Raw genomic sequence first — 18,579 nt, forward strand, 5'->3', positions numbered from 1 at the left:
TCTGCTCGAGAAACCATTTCGAATATTCGTAAAGAAATATAACACAGTTCTGTATTTATGAAACTGATTTTAATTCCACGCAGCAATTTTCAACTTGTGTTTGCAAAGAACCCGAATTAGCTCTTGCACAAAGAACACCTTTGATCCGGAAAGAAATACAATAAAGCGTTGCACAAAGAACACTTTGGAACCACAAAGAAGTACAATTATATACACTCTTAAATAAAAACAACATACAGTGAAATGTAATAAAAAGTATTAGGCTTAACGTGAAGGGAAAAAAGAATAAAAATTAAACAAGAGAAAAAATGTAAATAATTTAATTCAGACGTTGTAAAGTTATGGAACTAATAAAAGCAGTTATTAACCCTTAAAAGATTAATTAGAAACGAAATTAATTGTAAGTCTTAGTAGTAGCAGAGGAAAATGTGTTGGAGAATACGTACCAAAAGTCCAAAACACCGAAAGGCACCCGAAAACGTGGCGCACTGGCGCTTAACATAAAAATGGCTTAGTTAAAAAGACACAGTTGTGTACAGGACCGAAAATAAGCACAAGAACATTTATAGGCTGGGCCGGAAATAAGCACAGGACACTGGACATTGTCCAATAAAATTTTAAAATGTCCCATAATAGTTTTAAAAACACAGGGCGGCTCCTTTATGGAGCTCAGCATTCACACAAATATTTAAATTTTTAATTATTATTATTATTCCTCTCTTTTATTTAACACTATCAGTGCTAGCCCACTCGATCACGCGCTCCACGACGGTGGAGTGCGTGATCGAGTGGGCTATAGTCAGTGTCTCAACATTCAAATTTTAAGGAGCGAAAGTGAGTTCTATGCCAAAATTTATTTAAGAATTATTTTGTTTTTAATTTGTTTTTAAGCTAAATCATATATTTAACAACTTAAAAGTTTATTTATATGATCTAGTTTGAAAATTGATAGGGAGCACTTTTTGTTGTTAAATTGTGATTTTTTTAATTCCTTGTTAACCGGCCAAGGCTTAGAAAATGGACAACTGGAAGATAGGCGGTAACGTTTACGTAACAAACAATGGAATTCGAGGTGGTCGCGGCGGTCGAGGAGGTGTTGATAAACGTGGGGGAGGCGTCCGCGAGTGTGTTACTCGTGTAAAAAACAAGGGCATTTTATAAGGGATTGCCCTGCTCTCAAAGGTACGGGATCCTTTTTTTAGAAGCTGTTAGTGTGACCATGGATAAAGAATGCGCGTGAGGAAATTAGTTTTCACGCCATAGGATAGGCAACTCCCTATCTCGAACGACAGCTAATACACCACTTCGACATTCTGTTGTGCGCATGCCCGATGCCCCGCGCTCGAAGCGCCTCAAGGGGAAAGACTGGAAACTGCTCTTTGTTACCCCTACTAGCAAAAGCGCAACCCCACGCGGTTTTTCCCTGCCCATCTTAATAAGTACTAGTTCGCAGTAGCCCGCTGTGGCGCCCTAGGTAATGTCAAAGTGGTGTATTCTGTATATACTCTGTTACAACATCGGTTGTCAGCAACCGCAAAGAGACAAAAAACTTCAGGATCTTCAGAATTTAAAATATCCGCGAGTTTTTTTGCTCGAGTGCACGGCCCTCTAGGCCTTAGCCTCAAATACGTGTAACATAGAAATACATAGAGTCACTGTTGAATTCCCGCAATTGAGGCCAATTGTTGCTGACGTCACAGCATTTATGTATTTTACGTCATATGGGGAAAAAAGGCCATGCGACACTCTGCGGCGGCGGCGGTAACTAAAATATATTTTTTTAATTTAATGCTGGAATATGATTGGTTAACTTATTTAAGTCATGCGCACCAGCGTCACGAACGAAAAATGCGGAGAGAGGAAACGGATCTTGGAACACGTGGAGTTTAATTATGCTGTTGGCCGGGGTATTATTTATTTTAATTAAATTTTCGAATTAATTTATATATTTATGTTCAAGATAAAAATGAAATCAATGGAAAGCAACTATAATAGTGTTTCTCTGGGGAGAGAGAGGAATATATATTTTATTCTTTAACAAACTGTTAGCCTTTGCAACACTTTACTGCCCTTGAAAAAGGATTAATTTGGTAAGTTTTTTCCTTACAGCTTCTTTTTTAAGTTCATTGTTAATGTCTTTGCTGATTTTATGTAAACGAATTTTTAAGTAAATTTTGACAATTCGTTTTATTAAAGCGTTGATATGATGTTGGGAGCCCAATTCATCGTCAAACATATGTTCGGCTAATGATGAAAATATGTCTGTATTGAGGAGTTGCCTCAAAACCAAGCACTCAATTCTCAAGTCAATGTTTTTTGCCGCAGTTTTAATTGGACCAAAATACCGCAACGCTTTCTCTGTTAAACCACAAATCTTTACTACATCATCTGAGGGATGACGAAGCCCACCGTTGTCTTTCAAATGTAAGAAAAGCTTGTATGGGTTATTTGGTTCAATTTCACTTTCAATTGTGGCGCCTAAGCATATTTTGCATTTTAGTTCTTTTTGCAATTTCTTTACTACGAAACCACTCATATAGTAAACTATATTTTCCCTAAATACGTTTGATGTTGATTTTTCATCATTTAGAAATGCAATAAAGACATCAGGGTCATCTAAATCATTGGCATCATCTGAACCAACATTAGTTTCTCTGTTCGGAGTTAAACTCTCACACAGATTTGGAACGTGAGTGTTGTCTAAAGCAACAACATTTCCACTTTTTGATGATTCAATTTTTGTCACAAGGGTGTTTTTGTATGCTGCAGTGAATTGTCGACAGCTTCGATTATTGTTCCAGCTTCCTCTTTGTCGAATTGTATTGAAATACAATTCAAGATGGTCTTGGGACAGTTTGTAAGTTAAAAGGTACCTTCAAAAGGAATGAGTGGTTTTGATATTGATCAAAAGAGATCTAGTGTTTTTAACAAATACTTTAGTGGTGCATCATTCGGTGTAATATATTTCTCCGCAATTTCTAAGACACTGTGAATTGTAACTGAAAATCCCAAAATGGCGGTTTTCCTGGCACTTTCTAGAATTAAGTTGCCTTCGGTGTCAGTCAAATTTAGAAGAAGTTCCTTTGTCTTTAAAAGATTCCTTTTTGTAATTTTGAAATTTGAAGGTCTAATTGCTGCCTTAAAACCTTTACTCATAGGGTTTCTCGAATTTAGAACATCAAACAATCTGTGGAAGTCCAAGAGAGGAAAGATATGTCGAAGGTCTCAAGACATAATAAAGGTAAAAAATTCTATCTACCTATCAATACATGATATAAATTTTGATGTTGGGCCACTTTCTTGGAATACTGGATCCCCAGCCTCCTTCAAAAACTCTATACTCTTCGATACAGAGCTGCTAATGGTTTGCGCTGCCAAGTTTACTTTCATTTTTTGGCTTTTAAAATTTATGTGAAATTTAGTAAGCTTGTTTGCCAAGGTTAAACCCTCGTAATCTTGGTAGCTATGTAAGATGGCTACATATCCCCAGTCAATTCGCTAAATAAATACGCATTGTTAACATTATATAACTTTAGAAAAGAGTTGATTTTTTGTACTTCGCCAGTGCGTTGGTCAAACAAAACACCATAGTGCTCCCATAAATTTCTCATAAGTTTCAGCATGTGGCATGCGTCGAGAATAAAATATACCTTCTCACTAGTATCTGCTGAATGGTGTAAAATAACTGAGTCAGAAACAGTGTACACCTCAAGTAAAGTCTAAAGAACAAGGCCAAAAACGATATAGTACCAGGGTTCGGGAAACTGCTCTGTATAAAATCTTTCGAGATTATAACTCCAAGTAATTGAGCCATTGTGAGGTTGCTTTTTAGCCCATCACAGACAAGAGCGACACATTTAGCCCCGGTTTTGTGTATATTGAAAATACACTCTGTTACCAGAGTTTTCAACATGGAGCTGGGGGTTCCATGAACCAGGAAATAGCCTACTGGCAATTTCCAATGTGCATTTATAGCAACGGCCATGAAAACTAGGGCTGATGTTGCAATTTCATCGGAATCTTGAGCGCAATGGCCTAACCCCAAGTTAACATAGCCGGAAAACTCTTTTCCTGTCCATTCCGTATGTTTTTTAATAGACATTTCATCCAAGGAGAGCGCTATTAATATTGGATGTTTTGATTTTTCCACCTCAGATTTGATAAACCCGAAGCTTTCGGCAGTGAACCCGGGTTGGCCATCAATTTTATTTGTCCATTCACGTAAGGTGTTTGGATGGGGCAAACAAAACGTTTTCCTTAAAAATTCATACGCTTTAGGCGAATAGAAGTGGACCGTCATGGCAAAGCTTCGAATTTCTTGAGTATATTTTTGCTTGGTTTTGTTTTTCAATCCTGAATGTCTTAAAATTTTAAACATTTCTTTTGCAGTAGGTCCGAATCGCTCTTGAATGTCCAGTGCATTTTCTTCTAAAAGAAGATTTTGCTTTTTCAATTCTCGGAGCACATCTTTAAGTGAAGAAAGCTTCAACTCCTTTCGCCGCCTTGTCTGATAAGCCATCTTGAGTTTTTTGCGAAGTGATAGATTCTTTTTTTCTCTTTTTGTAGTGCATATTCGAGGGCCATTGAGTGCATGGATGTTTGACTAGATTTCTATTAAGTAATATTTAATTTTAAGTGAATTTAATGTTATTATTTAACCACAAGTTTAATATAATTGAGATTTCTAACATCTGTTTTTACTATTTGATGACCCGATGAAGATTGAACACTACTGCGGTTCCTGAAATATGTCTTCAAAAACCCATAAAAGAGACTTACTAAATGAACTAATAGAGTAATTATTCGAAGCTCAGCCACCTACATGATCGTCATTGTCTGTAATTCTTGGCATCTCCTGATTTTCACTATCTTCTTGTGCATACATTGCATCATCGATATTCTCAATTATATCTATGCTTATATGAGAAGCTTCATTTATCGCGACCTCATTTGAAGTGTTCTCCGCAATTCCCGCACGCTTTTTATTTCAAATAACATTAACAAAACTGACATTAAATATTGTGAAAATATTTACTTCTGGGTGATTGCTAGCTTGACTAATGACTACTTCATTGCTATAGAAACAGATATCAGGGATTGATGTATTTGGTGGTGGGAGATGTTGGGTCACGACTGAACTAGGCAATGCATGGCTCTGTGCTAAACCTCTCTTGTCATGTTTGCTATAGGTGCGCTATTAGATCACGTATAATGTATTGGAATTCCGAATTACACTTTATACAATCATTATGTATACTTTTGAACCAGATTCATTAAATCTTAAGTAAAAAATGAAGGTATTGCGTCTTCCTTTAGAAATTTCCGTTTGTTACTGTCTCCACGTACGCGAAAGTCACTTTCCCGAAAGTGATCACCGCAAACGAAATTATTACTACCGGGGGCTAAGTCTGACCGTTTGATGGCAGCAAGCCATTTACGGCATAGCAATTTGTTTGAAAGTGGGAATCTTAATAACAGTAAAACACCTAGTATTAATTATGAAATAAAACACACAAAAATAAAAAAACATGCCTGTGAAATGATGTTTTATTTGATGTTGAAATGCTTCTACATTCGGGAACCAAGCAAATTTTAATCATTTTTAAATTTATAAACTAACTTTTACATATGTGCCAAAATTCAGGTTTTTATTTAATTGAAATGTACAAAATAAATCATTAATCTTTAAAACAAGAAAAAAATTTCAAAGTAAATCCAGTAAATCATCTATTTTTACGATGCGAAAAGCGTTAAAAGTTTGAAAATGCTGAAAACGCAACTTAAATTTCCCGCCTTTTTGAATTATTTCGATTTTTAGTTTCTCCGTCCGCCGCTAAGTGGCCAACGTCTTGTTTTTCCCCATAGCATATGAAATGGGTAAATAGCGTAAAATCGGCATCCAAAAAGCGCGTGTTTCTCTTCCGATAAGTGTGTCTAGGTTATTAATAGTATTCTAATGTCTATGACGTGTAACATTGCCACAGCCTACTGCACGTATTTGAAACTAAGACCTAGAGGTCCGTGCACTCGAGCTAAAGATACTCGCGGATATTTTAAATCCTGAAGATCCTGAAGGTTTTCGTCTCTTGACAGCACGTACAAAGCTACGTTACATAGAGACCAAGCTTTGCGGTTGCTGACAACCGATGTTGTAACAGAGTATATACAGAATAGGCTGTCGTCCGAGGCATGGAGTTAATTATTTGCCCTATATGTGTCGTTTAAATATTATAACAAGTTAGAGCCAACTAATCAATATGAACAATTCACTCTTGATACTTCCACGGAGATGTATTTTAAGAAATGATACAACTCCGTGGTTGCAAGACTGGCAGCATAACACTTTTTATCCCGTCCTCTACTCTCTCATGACTAGTTAATTCAAAACACCCGGCCTTTTTCTATCCAAAGTCTAGTCCCTAAACTATATTTAGTTTTCACAAATGGAGGACAAAAACCCCTTTCGCTTTTTTCCTTCACATAGCTCTTTGCCTTCTGGTGTAATGGTATGAATCCTCCATGTGTGTAATAATTGTTAAACCAAATGAATGGCTTAACAAACAAGCAGATAGTCTAAATTCATTAAAGATAGTTAATAGCCTATTTCTATTATTGGAAAAGAAAAAAAGGAGGAGAAAACGCCTGAGGGCATGGAGGTCGGTGAGGGGGCGCAACCAAAGCCCCCACAAGATGTCGTCATCGATATCGAAATCGATGACGATAAAAAGGATGCGCCAGTGACAGTTTAATTTTTATTTTGTAAGTAAGATAAATAATTAAAGTTATTACAAAAATGTGATGAATTATATTAAACCCGGGGCACAGGAAAAAATGTTAACAGTTTTAATGTGTTAGACATGAATACCATATAACATGGTAAAATTTGGGAACAAATGTTATTAATGACGAAATATAGATAGTTTTCAAACATGGAGAATTCAAACCATTTACTACAGTAGGCCGGGCTACCTGGAGGACAAAAACCTGTCTGCTTTTGTCCTCCAGGTAGCCTGGCTTCCTGGTGTAAATGGTATGAATCCTCCATGTGTGAAAACTATCTATAGTTCCTTAAGCATAAGGAACTTACATTGGCGCCCTATAAATATGAGCAAAGTATACATAGTTTACACGCAAGGAGGATTCATACCATTTGCACAAGGAAACCACGCAACTAAGAGTGTAAAATAACAGACGATTTGACACTCTAGGTGGCTTGGTCTCCCTGTGTTAATGGTAGGAAGCCTCCATGCTTGTAGTTCCCAAGTTAAATTGGTGGGTTATAGATTAGTAGCCTTATTATGTATTTGTTACTTGCTTTTCTGCCGGTATTGTATAGTTAAATTAATTTCCTGTGTTCCAATAACATTCTTATTAGAGTATAATTTTGTCATCTTGTTTCATATATAGCATCATCACAATTATCTTTTCTCGTTTTTTTATGTAAATTTTTTCTTTTTTTTATGTAACTAACATAAATATTTTTTTGGTAAAAATCATTATTTTCTTTTTTTAAAATCATAACTTCATTACCTAAAAATAATAAATATTTCATTTTTTAAAAATCATAATTTCATTTTGTAAAAATCAATTATTTCATTCCCTAAAAATAATAAATAAAACATTTTGCGAAAATCATTAAAATCCATATATCACTTTTCATTTATCATTTAAATCTTGTCTATCTGCATGCCATTTTTTAATTCATACAAAGGGGGGGGGATTTTTCAAGATTTAATGTGTTTTTTAAGTGCCGTAAAAATTCTATTTAATATGTTAAAATTCAATTTAAAATAAAATTAATTTATTTGGTTTGATCCCGGGTGGTTGCACTGACTTCATCAAACTTGCAACAAACCCTTGTAGAGTAGAACTCTACGGTTGATTGCTGACTTAATAATTATTACTTCTATGCGACTTAGCTGTGGTACTTATTTGACATAAACCAAAATTAATACCATTTAATTAAGCAAAATAGTGTTATAAACGTCTTTAAAAAACGCAACCTCAAACAAGCAATGCTATGTTCGTATATCGAAAATTTGGAAAGCATGTTAGAAGTCCAATAAACCACAATGGTTTTTCCCATAAAAGTTAATACAGCCCTTTAAATTTAATTAATTCGAAATGAGAATATTATTAAATTATTCAATCTATACGGTTACAGTTGTGTTGAAATGAGATTTTTGGTAAGGTCAGGTAACGTACATTTGCATCTAAAAAACATTTTTTCCCAATAATTTCAGAATAAATTAATAAATTATTTATAAATTTGCGTTAAAAATTTTGTCCACATAATTAATTTCCACACATATCAAAGCAAAATATCTGTTAGGGTTAATTTAACCCGACGGCACTAGATGGTCCTGTAATGGAGTAGTTTATTTCCCCGCTAACCTTGGCAAAATAAACAGTTTTTCTGGAAATCAATAGTTTTACAACAGTAGGAACATTGGTTTTTTTAAAACTGAGTTATAAATAGTGACTGGACACGCAAAAATTTCATTATAATTCAATTTTTACCTAATAACAAATGTTAAGCATTAAATTCTGATTTCAACATCCCATTATTCGATGTTCAGAAAACTATGTTAACGCTAACGGTCAATTTTCTCCCCCAAACTGATGCAAGTATTTTATGTTGAAATAAAAGAAAAATACTTTTAGCATTCTAGGAAATTATTTACTTTAATTGATTTACTCACAATAGTCTATTTAGTTAGAAGCCATTGTTTGTTGGTTGGCTCACGTAAAGTGGCATCGTAACAAACTGAGCTTCATCCATCAAACGAACATTTATATTACCACAATTAATAAAACTTGTTAAAAGCGTGTCAATTATAGCATTTTGAGCTAAAATTATAATAAATGAGGCCTATTAGCTAACAAAATAAGGTGTGCAGTCATTACTTATTTCATTGGAAAATTACCGTTAAAGGCAGTGCTATTTTTTGTGTTTAATAGTTTACAATGTAAGCAAAGATGTAACGTTGGTTGTTCTGTAGTAAGCGTGGTCTTCCATAAAGTATTACCTAATTAAATATTTCAATTTTTTGGGTAGAAATGCCATTTTTTAATTAATACAATGGAGATATGAAAATAGCCGTAACGGATAAAAGCAGATGTGTACTAAAGAACACGACTACATGGTTTTTTCTACCCTGATTTGAGCAAATTAGATAACGGTATCCTGATTTAACTAGCGCTACTGTTACCTATGTTGACGAAATAAACAAAGCATAAAATCATAGCATAATTACGACTTCGAAGTTAGGAACAGAGGATATCCTAGCACGGTGGTACGGAAATTGTTTTGACCAAGGCTTAGTGAAATGAAATAGACTAATTTACAATAATTTACAAATTTAATGATAATTTTTACCTTAAGCGTTTTATATTTAAATAATATTAAGTTTTAGCAACTAAAAATACTAAAATTAGACCAAATTACTTTCCTAAAGCTTCACAAAGTTCATAAATGCTATTTAAGGCGACGATTTAGACTCCAGTATTTTGATGGCGTCGCCAACTTAAACTATCGCCGTTTCAACGTCACGGCGGCTGCGCGGCATTATTAAAGCCGTCTTATCGCGCTCTCTATAGGCCATTTCATCCAAAAAGCATTATGAAGAAACTCTCAAATTATTATGAGGCAACTAAGCGTTAAAAAAGGCCAATTTTAATCGCGCTGATATTTTCTAGTAAATTAGTGTATCCATGATATAAAATCGCAAATCGAGTTATGTTCTAAATGTTATCAAAATTAATACTTAAACTTAATTATTTTCCATGAAAATCGCTTAGCGGAATGAAAAATGTTGTACCTTTCATTTAAGACCGTTCCCAAAACTAAAAAACGTATAGTTTTTCTAACCTCGGAGTAACCGGATCGTTTTTTTCTGAAAATTTCCCATGTTATTTCTATGGGAAAAATTCCTGTTTTTCAACAAAAGGTGTGATGAATTTTATGGAAACGAAAACCACCCTTAGCAACTTTATTTTTTATAAGAAAAACTAATGGATGGATCTTTTTGAAATTTTAACCACATATTTAGGGCCCAAATTGTAGTTCTGTGGAAATTTTTCAAAACAGTAAACTTAATACAAAAAAAGTTACATCCAATCAAAAAACCACCCTTATACATTAAGGGTATTATGAAGTCTTATCTAAGAGAGCTACCGCTCTCTCAGAATTAAAGGGGCCGAATAGTTGGTTTTGAACTGATTACTATTCATTGTTCTTGGTGCAGTTATGCAAAAAAAAGAAAAAAACCCAGAAATTGCAAACGTATGAAGTATTTTTCCAATTAAACTCGTTCTCAAGTTGGCGCTCACTTGTGGATGTTAAACTGCAGTATTATTTTGATGGCGAGTTTAAATTAGCTTTTGTGGATCAATTCTCGCATACCGAGTGCGCCCAGGCAAAAAATTAAAAAGCGCAGTCTTACGAAACTCTTTGCGTGTTTCACCTTATTTTCCGAGTCTACGAGGCTTACTTTCAATTTGTGGCATGAATGAATATTATAATACCCTTTTGAACCATTAATCTTGTTTACTTCAGTTCTGAAGGAAACAGAGCATAAATAAGGGTTTTTCATTGCCGGGTTGTTATGATAAAGTCCCTAAATGTCAAATTTTGGATCCAAGGTGTTTTAATTGTTACTTTTGGTTTGTTTTAATAAGAAACTGATACTTTATGCAATTAATCAAATAAGTTTATTTACAAAGTAAAAATACATTGGGTCCTTTTGGACCACGGTTGAAGGACCTTACATGAATTTCAGTGGAGAACCGTGTAGCGGCTTAATTACATCTCTTAACTATTGCAGTACTTTAAATATTCAGTAGACCCGAGAATGGTCAAAAAGCGATTTTGTAGGTGATGGATATGCTTTTCTAGACACTATTCTATTTGTAGAAGTAATGTCAGTCCGATGGTCAGACTCTGGAAAGGTGAGACGCTACCGTGTTAACTTTTCAACATGTCAACATATATTTCGAGAACGAGACTGATGAGGGATGCGGAGAACCCGAAGAGACAGACGCGGAAAATGACCACGAAAGCGGAGACGCTGATGGCGACGAACGCATCAGGGGTTTCCGTTTTCTGACAGGGATGCAATTCATTCTTCCAAGACGGGTTCAGATCCTCGAAGCAATCGCCCTCGGTCAGTTGGCGCAACCTGGAAAATACGGTGAAATTAGTTCCACCATAAACATCCAAAACTTTGAAGGAGGCTCTAACCTTTTGTTGATGGTCTCTATCAGAGTTTGCGAAATGTTTTTCTTGAAAAACCACACGCCCGGGGGCTATCATTAAAGTCTGGCTTAGTTTCATTTTGCAACTTCCTGTCTTTCCATACCGGGCCTTGATAATTTTCCAGTGAAAGTCACCCCCAGAAATTATAAATTTTTGCCGATTTTCAATTTCTGAATGAATGTCGTCGTTAATTGTTAAAGAGGCAAATGTCTGATGAAACGAATTTGGGTTTGCATCTGCTCGCTTTATTACTTCCGCATATGCCGTGTCAATCAACGCGTTTTTCTAAAGAAATTAAAAAAACACTAATTTAAAGGGAATGAGAAAGTGAAGTGTAATTCTCATATCAACCTGACCTGACCGAAACTGGTATATGCCGAGTTTTGTACCAACAAAGGTTTCGCATTGGGAAAGTGAAACACATCGTCGATGGTGTCGAAGGGAAGTGCTTCCGATTTGCTCGAAAACTGTGACGTCATTTCCGAGGATACGAAAACCAATAGAACGAAAGACGCCAGACTCCACGAAACCGAAAGGAAACGAGAGACTCCGTTGCAATTCAAACTTTGGGGACCTGAAATTGAAATTTATGTTAGTTACAAGCGTAGTATTACTTTATTACTCCTTCTCGTTCCCAGAAGACATTGCAACAAAAACATGAAGGGCAGTTCCGATTTCCCATTCACGTATTTAGAGTTTAGTTTTCCAGTCATGTAAATCAGCAGAATGACACCAACGGACCACACAATTACCTAGATACATTTGATGTGAACTTTTAGATAAACATGTCAACCGCTTCAAGATGCGAAGGAATTAAAAAGCAAAATTCAACATTATTTTGCCTAAAATATGCAGTTCAATCTACAACAGAAATCTCATTTCCCGTAGTTATGAAGACTGATAAACTTTAAGAATGTGAAACTTTACGTCTTTGGTAACAATGCTATATGGAAATTATGAAAGGCTAAGTTACCCATTTATTGACCACAGAGAAAATATCGTTTTCATTTTCTTGGTTTGTTCCAAATAGTATTTGCGCTCTAATAAACCAAAAGCTTTGGTCCCATTGAACCGAATTCCCATTCGACAGAAGGAGGTTTTTTTTTGGGGTCCCATTCGACCGAACGTAGCCAAAGGTGCGATTTTGTTATAGTCCCATTGGACCGAAATTCCAATGAACTGGAAGAAGACATACTGTGTGGTTTTGCATTAAATATATTTTTAATTTCACAAATTATTATTGTTAAAATAAATGTGTGTTGAAAATGTATTACTGCACTTATTTTAACTACGTTTTAATTACGGCGAACCTCACCTACCCTAGCCTAACCTAACCTAACCAAACGTAACCTAACCTAACCCAACCCAACCTTGTTTGGAGGTAAAAAGATTATTTATATGAGTATTAAAAGCCCGCCTCCTACCACGAACAATTTATTAGCAATAGTAGAAATATTTTGGAAAAGGTGGCAGCTAATTAATAGGAGAATATTTTGGAAAAGGTGGCAGCTAATTAATAGGAGAATATTTTGGAGAAGGTGGCAGCTAATTAATAGGAGAATATTTTGGAATAGGTGGCAGCTAATTAATAGGAGAATGTTTTAGAAAAGGTGGTAGCTAATTAAAAGGAGAATATTTTGGAAAATGTGGCAGCTAATTAGTAGGAGAATGTTTTGGAAAAGGTGGTAGCTAATTAAAAGGAGCATATTTTGGAAAAGGTGTCAACGAATTATTGGAACCAAACCAAACCAAACCTAAACTAACCTAAGCTAACCTAAGCTAACCTAAGCTAACCTAAGCTAACCTAACCTAACCTAACCTAACCTAACCTAAGCTAACCTAAGCTAACCTAAGCTAACCTAACCTAACCTAACCTAACCTAACCTAAGCTAACCTAAGCTAACCTAAGCTAACCTAAGCTAACCTAACCTAACCTAACCTTACCTAAGCTAACCTAACCTAAGCTAACCTAACCTAACCTAACTTAAGCTAAGCTAAGCTAACCTAACCTAACCAAACCAAACCTAAGCTAACCTAACTTAACCTAAGCTAACCTAACATAACCTAACCTAACCTAACCTAACCCACCCGAAACCAAAATATTAAAATTTTAATTTAAAATTTAAAGACATTGATGGAACTACCATTAAAACTGTACTTCATTTTAAGCACAATTTGTTTATTAATACTATATATCTCTTGCCTTGAAAGGAATGAAAGTGAGCGTTTTAATTAGTATCACGAAACATTTACCTTTAATATTATTAACATACCTTTCGGAGATTCGAACCAACAACCTATCGCTTCGCAGTCCAACATCGTATCCACTACACCACCGAATCGCTGACGGCTACAGAGTTTCAAGTTATATTCATGTATTTTTTAGGGGCATATTCGGACGATTGGGATTTCGGTCCATCGGGAATAAAGCCATTGGGCTGGAAATCTAAAATCATTGCGGGATATTCGGTCGAATGGGATTTCGGTCCATTGGGAATTCGGTTGAAAGGAACGATACCAACCAAAATGGGTGCGAAGATGGAAAAGTATTGAAACGATCAGGGTTTAATATTAATGGATTTATCGCAAAATCTCCCTCCTGTTTAAACGTTGAACTCAATTATTATTGAAAGAAGTTGACCAAGAACTAACTCTTATTACTCTAAGAATATGGCAAGACTCGCATTATCAATTAATCCTCCCATTTTAAGTGATAACTCATCTCCATATAAGACTCAAGCTACTTTGGGCCTATTCAGACGCTTAAACCTTTTGACCCATCTACTTGAGTCAAAATTTAATTGCATCGTCCGAAAAGGCCTCAAGTTTCCAATAAACTTTGCCCTAAGTATTTCTACGACAATTTAACATTAAAATGACAAAACATGCTATTTACATTATATCAACCAGAACACGAAATTTCGTTACGCATGAATTATAAATAAACAAGTTGGGAAACCAAAATAAACCTCTCCGAGCCGAGACGAATTTACTTTCCAAACACAGGTCCGCAAGCCAATGAGACAAACCGGAAATACAAAGTTCTAATCGGCGAGATATTGCCATGATCATTTGATTTAAAGCGTTTAATAATTTCCTGCGTATCTTCAATAATTCTAATGAGGACCTAATATCTATCACTTAAATGCGTATTTAACTTTCGGCTCCCTCTGAACCGTTAAGACCTCCTATAAGAGGACATGAAACAAGGTTAATTATGGTTAAGATCTAGGTTATCTTATCTCATGGATCCAGTCGTTTTAACACGTATGGAGAGATGAAGTATTAACATCCTTATTATTTAATGAAGTTACGTTTACACTATATATAAATGTAGTAAAGATGAATTAAAAAGTAAACACCAAATTTTAAATGTTAATATCACAAGATGTTTTTGGAATATTGAGATGAAACAGAGCTTTATAGCTACACAACTACTAAAAGAATCGTAATGCCGAAAAATATTTAAGTATTTCCATTTAATATTCTGCAAAAAGAAAATGTTATCGTTTTGTAAGAGATCTTTTCATCCTAATCGCTTTATATTAACTTTGATATACGTGTAGTGTTTTGATTCAGATGCAATCTTCATTACCGTTCTATATTAAATCTCACTTGTGTCAGTACATAGAAATAAGTTTATCTTAAATAATTAATTAGATATAAATGATATTATTTATTTTAATCGCCAGTAAATAACTTTAAAAATAGTTAAATCGTTTAAAATGAAGTTGTACCTATTATCTTTCGAAACTTTGCTAATATTGACGTTTAAAGTGAAGGGTACCCCTCTTGCCCGCTTTCTTCAAATTTTGGGGTATACATACGATTCGTTTCCATTAAAATAATAGATAAAAACGCATTCGCGTGAACCGATGGTGGAAGCCCTGCCATAGGGAGGCTAGACGTTTCTCGTAACCCTAGCCGATCGCCGCGTACATCTTGAAACCAAACGATGACGAAGGAAAAGAAGCCAGAATGGACTGACTGGCGTCCATGTGGAATGGACAAAGACCTGAAGATGGTGGTGCATAGAAGCTGGTGTCAATGTGAAATTGACGAAGAACAGAAGATGGTGGTGCATAGAAGCTGGTGTCAAGGTGAAATTGACGAAGAACAGAAGATGGTTGTGCTTGGAAGCTTGCAAGTAAAGACTAGTGTCCATGTGGGATGGACAAAGACTAGCAAATTCTGGTCCTTAGAAGCCAGTTAGTAAAGACTGGTGTTGGTAGATGAATGGCCAAATTTCCGTGAACCGCGAACGCGTTCCGGAAATCGGGTATTTGTTTGCTCCGATACGCAAACTGCGAACGCGGTCACGTGGGGTCTGACAGACACACAGACCCGGCCGGTGTAATACCTCTCCGTGACATACGTCACTCGGAGAGGTAAAAAGCGACAGTCATGTGAACATATTCTTAGTATCGAGGATGAATCTTCGGTTAGAAATAAATGTTTAATTGTACATTTCTCTTTGAGAATTCCTAGAAGACCATTCCACGTATTATTAACTTTTTCTCCCACAAACTGATCTACATTAGGGAAAACTGTAACGCTGAGAAAGTTTTCAATGCTTGCGGTTACTACGAAAAACATAATAGCAGACCAATAACGTTAAGCTTTATTACTTGATGTTGTCGAGTGTTTGTAGAACATGCAGGAATTTAATCATGTAGCCAGTTATCTCCCCTTGTTCATTCGAAAAAACATAGGGCGATATCTGGTAAAAAATATAAAAGTACTCAGCTGAAGTGTATGAAAGTCAAAAGAAGAAACTAATCAGCGAATTATCTTTGCTCAAGTCAGTCCTTGAGATTGGACCAGTATCTTTGAACAGTAGTAAATCTGAAATGCTTTAAACTTACTTCAATGAAGGGTGCTCTATAGTATTTTGCTGTTTCCTCGTGCATTATTATTTCTTTTTAGCCATATCGTAGTATACGATAGGCTCTTAGTTTGACCCGAGCCGTAGTAGTAGTAGTAGTACTAGTAGTAGTACATGTGGCCGGAGTTTTCGCTTTCGTTATCGTCAGATTTTAGCTTAAAAGGAACTTTATATTACCACAACCCACCCATAGGGGTAACTGGGCTCGGTTAGAGATTTAATTTTAATTAAAATTTTTTTCGGATCGCAGCTGGGAATCGAACCCGGGTCGTTGGCGTAGCAGACAAACATTCTACCATCGAGCCATAGAGACTTAATAGAAACCCCGAGTTTTTTATTATTTATTTTTATCTCTAAAATGTCGGGGTGATGTGGGGTGGGGTACCTCTTAATCTGTGGGGTCGGATACTTTTGAATTTTTATCTGTGGGGTCGGATACTTTTGAATTTTTATCTGTGGGGTCGGATACTTTTGAATTTTTATCTGTGGGGTCGGATACTTTTGAATTTTTATCTGTGGGGTCGGATACTTTTGAATTTTTATCTGTGGGGTCGGATACTTTTGAATTTTTATCTGTGGGGTCGGATACTTTTGAATTTTTATCTGTGGGGTCGGATACTTTTGAATTTTTATCTGTGGGGTCGGATACTTTTGAATTTTTATCTGTGGGGTCGGATACTTTTGAATTTTTATCTGTGGGGTCGGATACTTTTGGATTTTTATCTGTGGGGTCGGATACTTTTGAATTTTTATCTGTGGGGTCGGATACTTATGAATTTGTATGTTTGGGGTTTTTATATTTATTTTCATTTTATTTATGTGCCAATTAAATACATAACGATTTTCCCCGTTTTCTACCGCGCTCCTCATGTGTTTCGTTCTCGTTCGGTAGCTATCGTCATCTATGTTATGTTTGACTGGAACGTTTTAGCGGTGAATTCAAATGTGGGTTTAGATAGAGCTAACATAGTGTTAAATGAGCGTTATGCGTTTGATCATTTTAGCATTGCTAAAGGTAATTCGAGGGGATAATCACTAAAATGCGTAATCACTATAACTAAACTTTCTCTTTCAAAAGTTTCTGGGCATAAGTCCTTGTTAGAAATTTATAAGATGCGATAAGTGTGCATCGGCATAAGTCTATGTTGTAAACTCATCGAGGGGATTATCACTAAAAACTATCTGTTCTTCGATTCGCCGGAATATTAGAATTACAGCATAAGTAGATTTATACGGTTATAATTTAATCACTGTTTAGAGTAGGGAATCGAGGGGTTATTAACTCTGATTTTATGCACGGTAAATCAATTAAGCATAGAAAAAGATAGCGCTATTCACTCATTAGGGTAAGGTATAGAGGAGTTATCCACTCATTAGGGTAGGGTATAGAAGAGTTATCCACTCATTAGGGTAGGGTATAGAGGAGTTATCCACTCATTAGGGTAGGGTATAGAGGAGTTATCCACTCATTAGGGTAGGGTATAGAGGAGTTATCCACTCATTAGGGTAGGGTATAGAGGAGTTATCCACTCATTAGGGTAGGGTATAGAGGAGTTATCCACTCATTAGGGTAGGGTATAGAGGAGTTATCCACTCATTAGGGTAGGGTATAGAGGAGTTATCCACTCATTAGGGTAGGGTATAGAGGAGTTATCCACTAGAGCTCGGCATTTTCGATCAATTATCCACAAATTTGTGGATAACCGATTATTTATAAACAAATTTGTGGATTACAATACGATTTAACATGTAAGTTCTGTGGATAATTTTCGGGTATGGATAAAGATAAAATAAAGTGGATAATTGATCGAAAATGCCGAGCTCTATTATCCACTCATTAGGGTAGGGTATAGAGGGGCTATTCACTCGTATGATATGGCTACTATTACGAGCCCTTGGGCCGTCTTGTTAATTTCTCAATTGTAGTCGACGCAGTCTCGTTGAAGAACCAATTGGGAAAAAATAAAATGTAACGGAATTTATTCAGGTATTTTGCTCCCTTCTCAAGTTGTGCCGTACTTCGACATGGCCATCTCTCAGTATTCTTATTGCACGTAGAATTAGCTTGTGGGGATCGATCCTCACACAACGCGAAATATTTGACGGAAATCCGGAGAAAATCCTTTGCTTGTTTGAGCTTGATTTCCGAGATTTCTCTTTGGGAGTATTTCTTTTAATTTGTGGCATGAGTCATTATTGTATATGTCTTGTTCCTTTGGGTCAGAACTACTTTCTTTTTCGCCGCTAATTCCGGGCAAAGCAGCAGTCTCATTTGGCTTAGCGCCGGAAGCTATATTTTAAAATAAGTTTTCGAAAAAACTACAATTAAGATGCATTATTAAAATTTTTTAGACGTCTTACACTCCATTTCCTTATTTGGTTTGAACCGGGGTGGTTGAGGTAATGTTTTTGTTTTATGCTTGGATTTTTCATTTGG

At 35.8% G+C, this 18,579-nt stretch overlaps 1 long non-coding RNA gene across 1 annotated transcript; it reads left to right on the plus strand.

Annotated features, from left to right (window-relative positions):
• The first annotated feature begins 3,578 nt into the window (after nt 1-3,578).
• On the plus strand, nt 3,579-5,371 carry LOC149664014 (uncharacterized). Its single transcript, XR_016368441.1, has 3 exons — nt 3,579-4,082; nt 4,156-4,322; nt 4,390-5,371. It is a non-coding gene; the product is annotated as an uncharacterized LOC149664014 (long non-coding RNA).
• Nucleotides 5,372-18,579: the final 13,208 nt, after the last annotated feature.

Source organism: Phalangium opilio, unplaced genomic scaffold, assembly GCF_054372755.1.
Source record: "Phalangium opilio isolate 3A_F unplaced genomic scaffold, DU_Popi_V2 ptg000061l_1, whole genome shotgun sequence".
In the NCBI taxonomy this organism is placed as follows: domain Eukaryota; kingdom Metazoa; phylum Arthropoda; class Arachnida; order Opiliones; family Phalangiidae; genus Phalangium; species Phalangium opilio.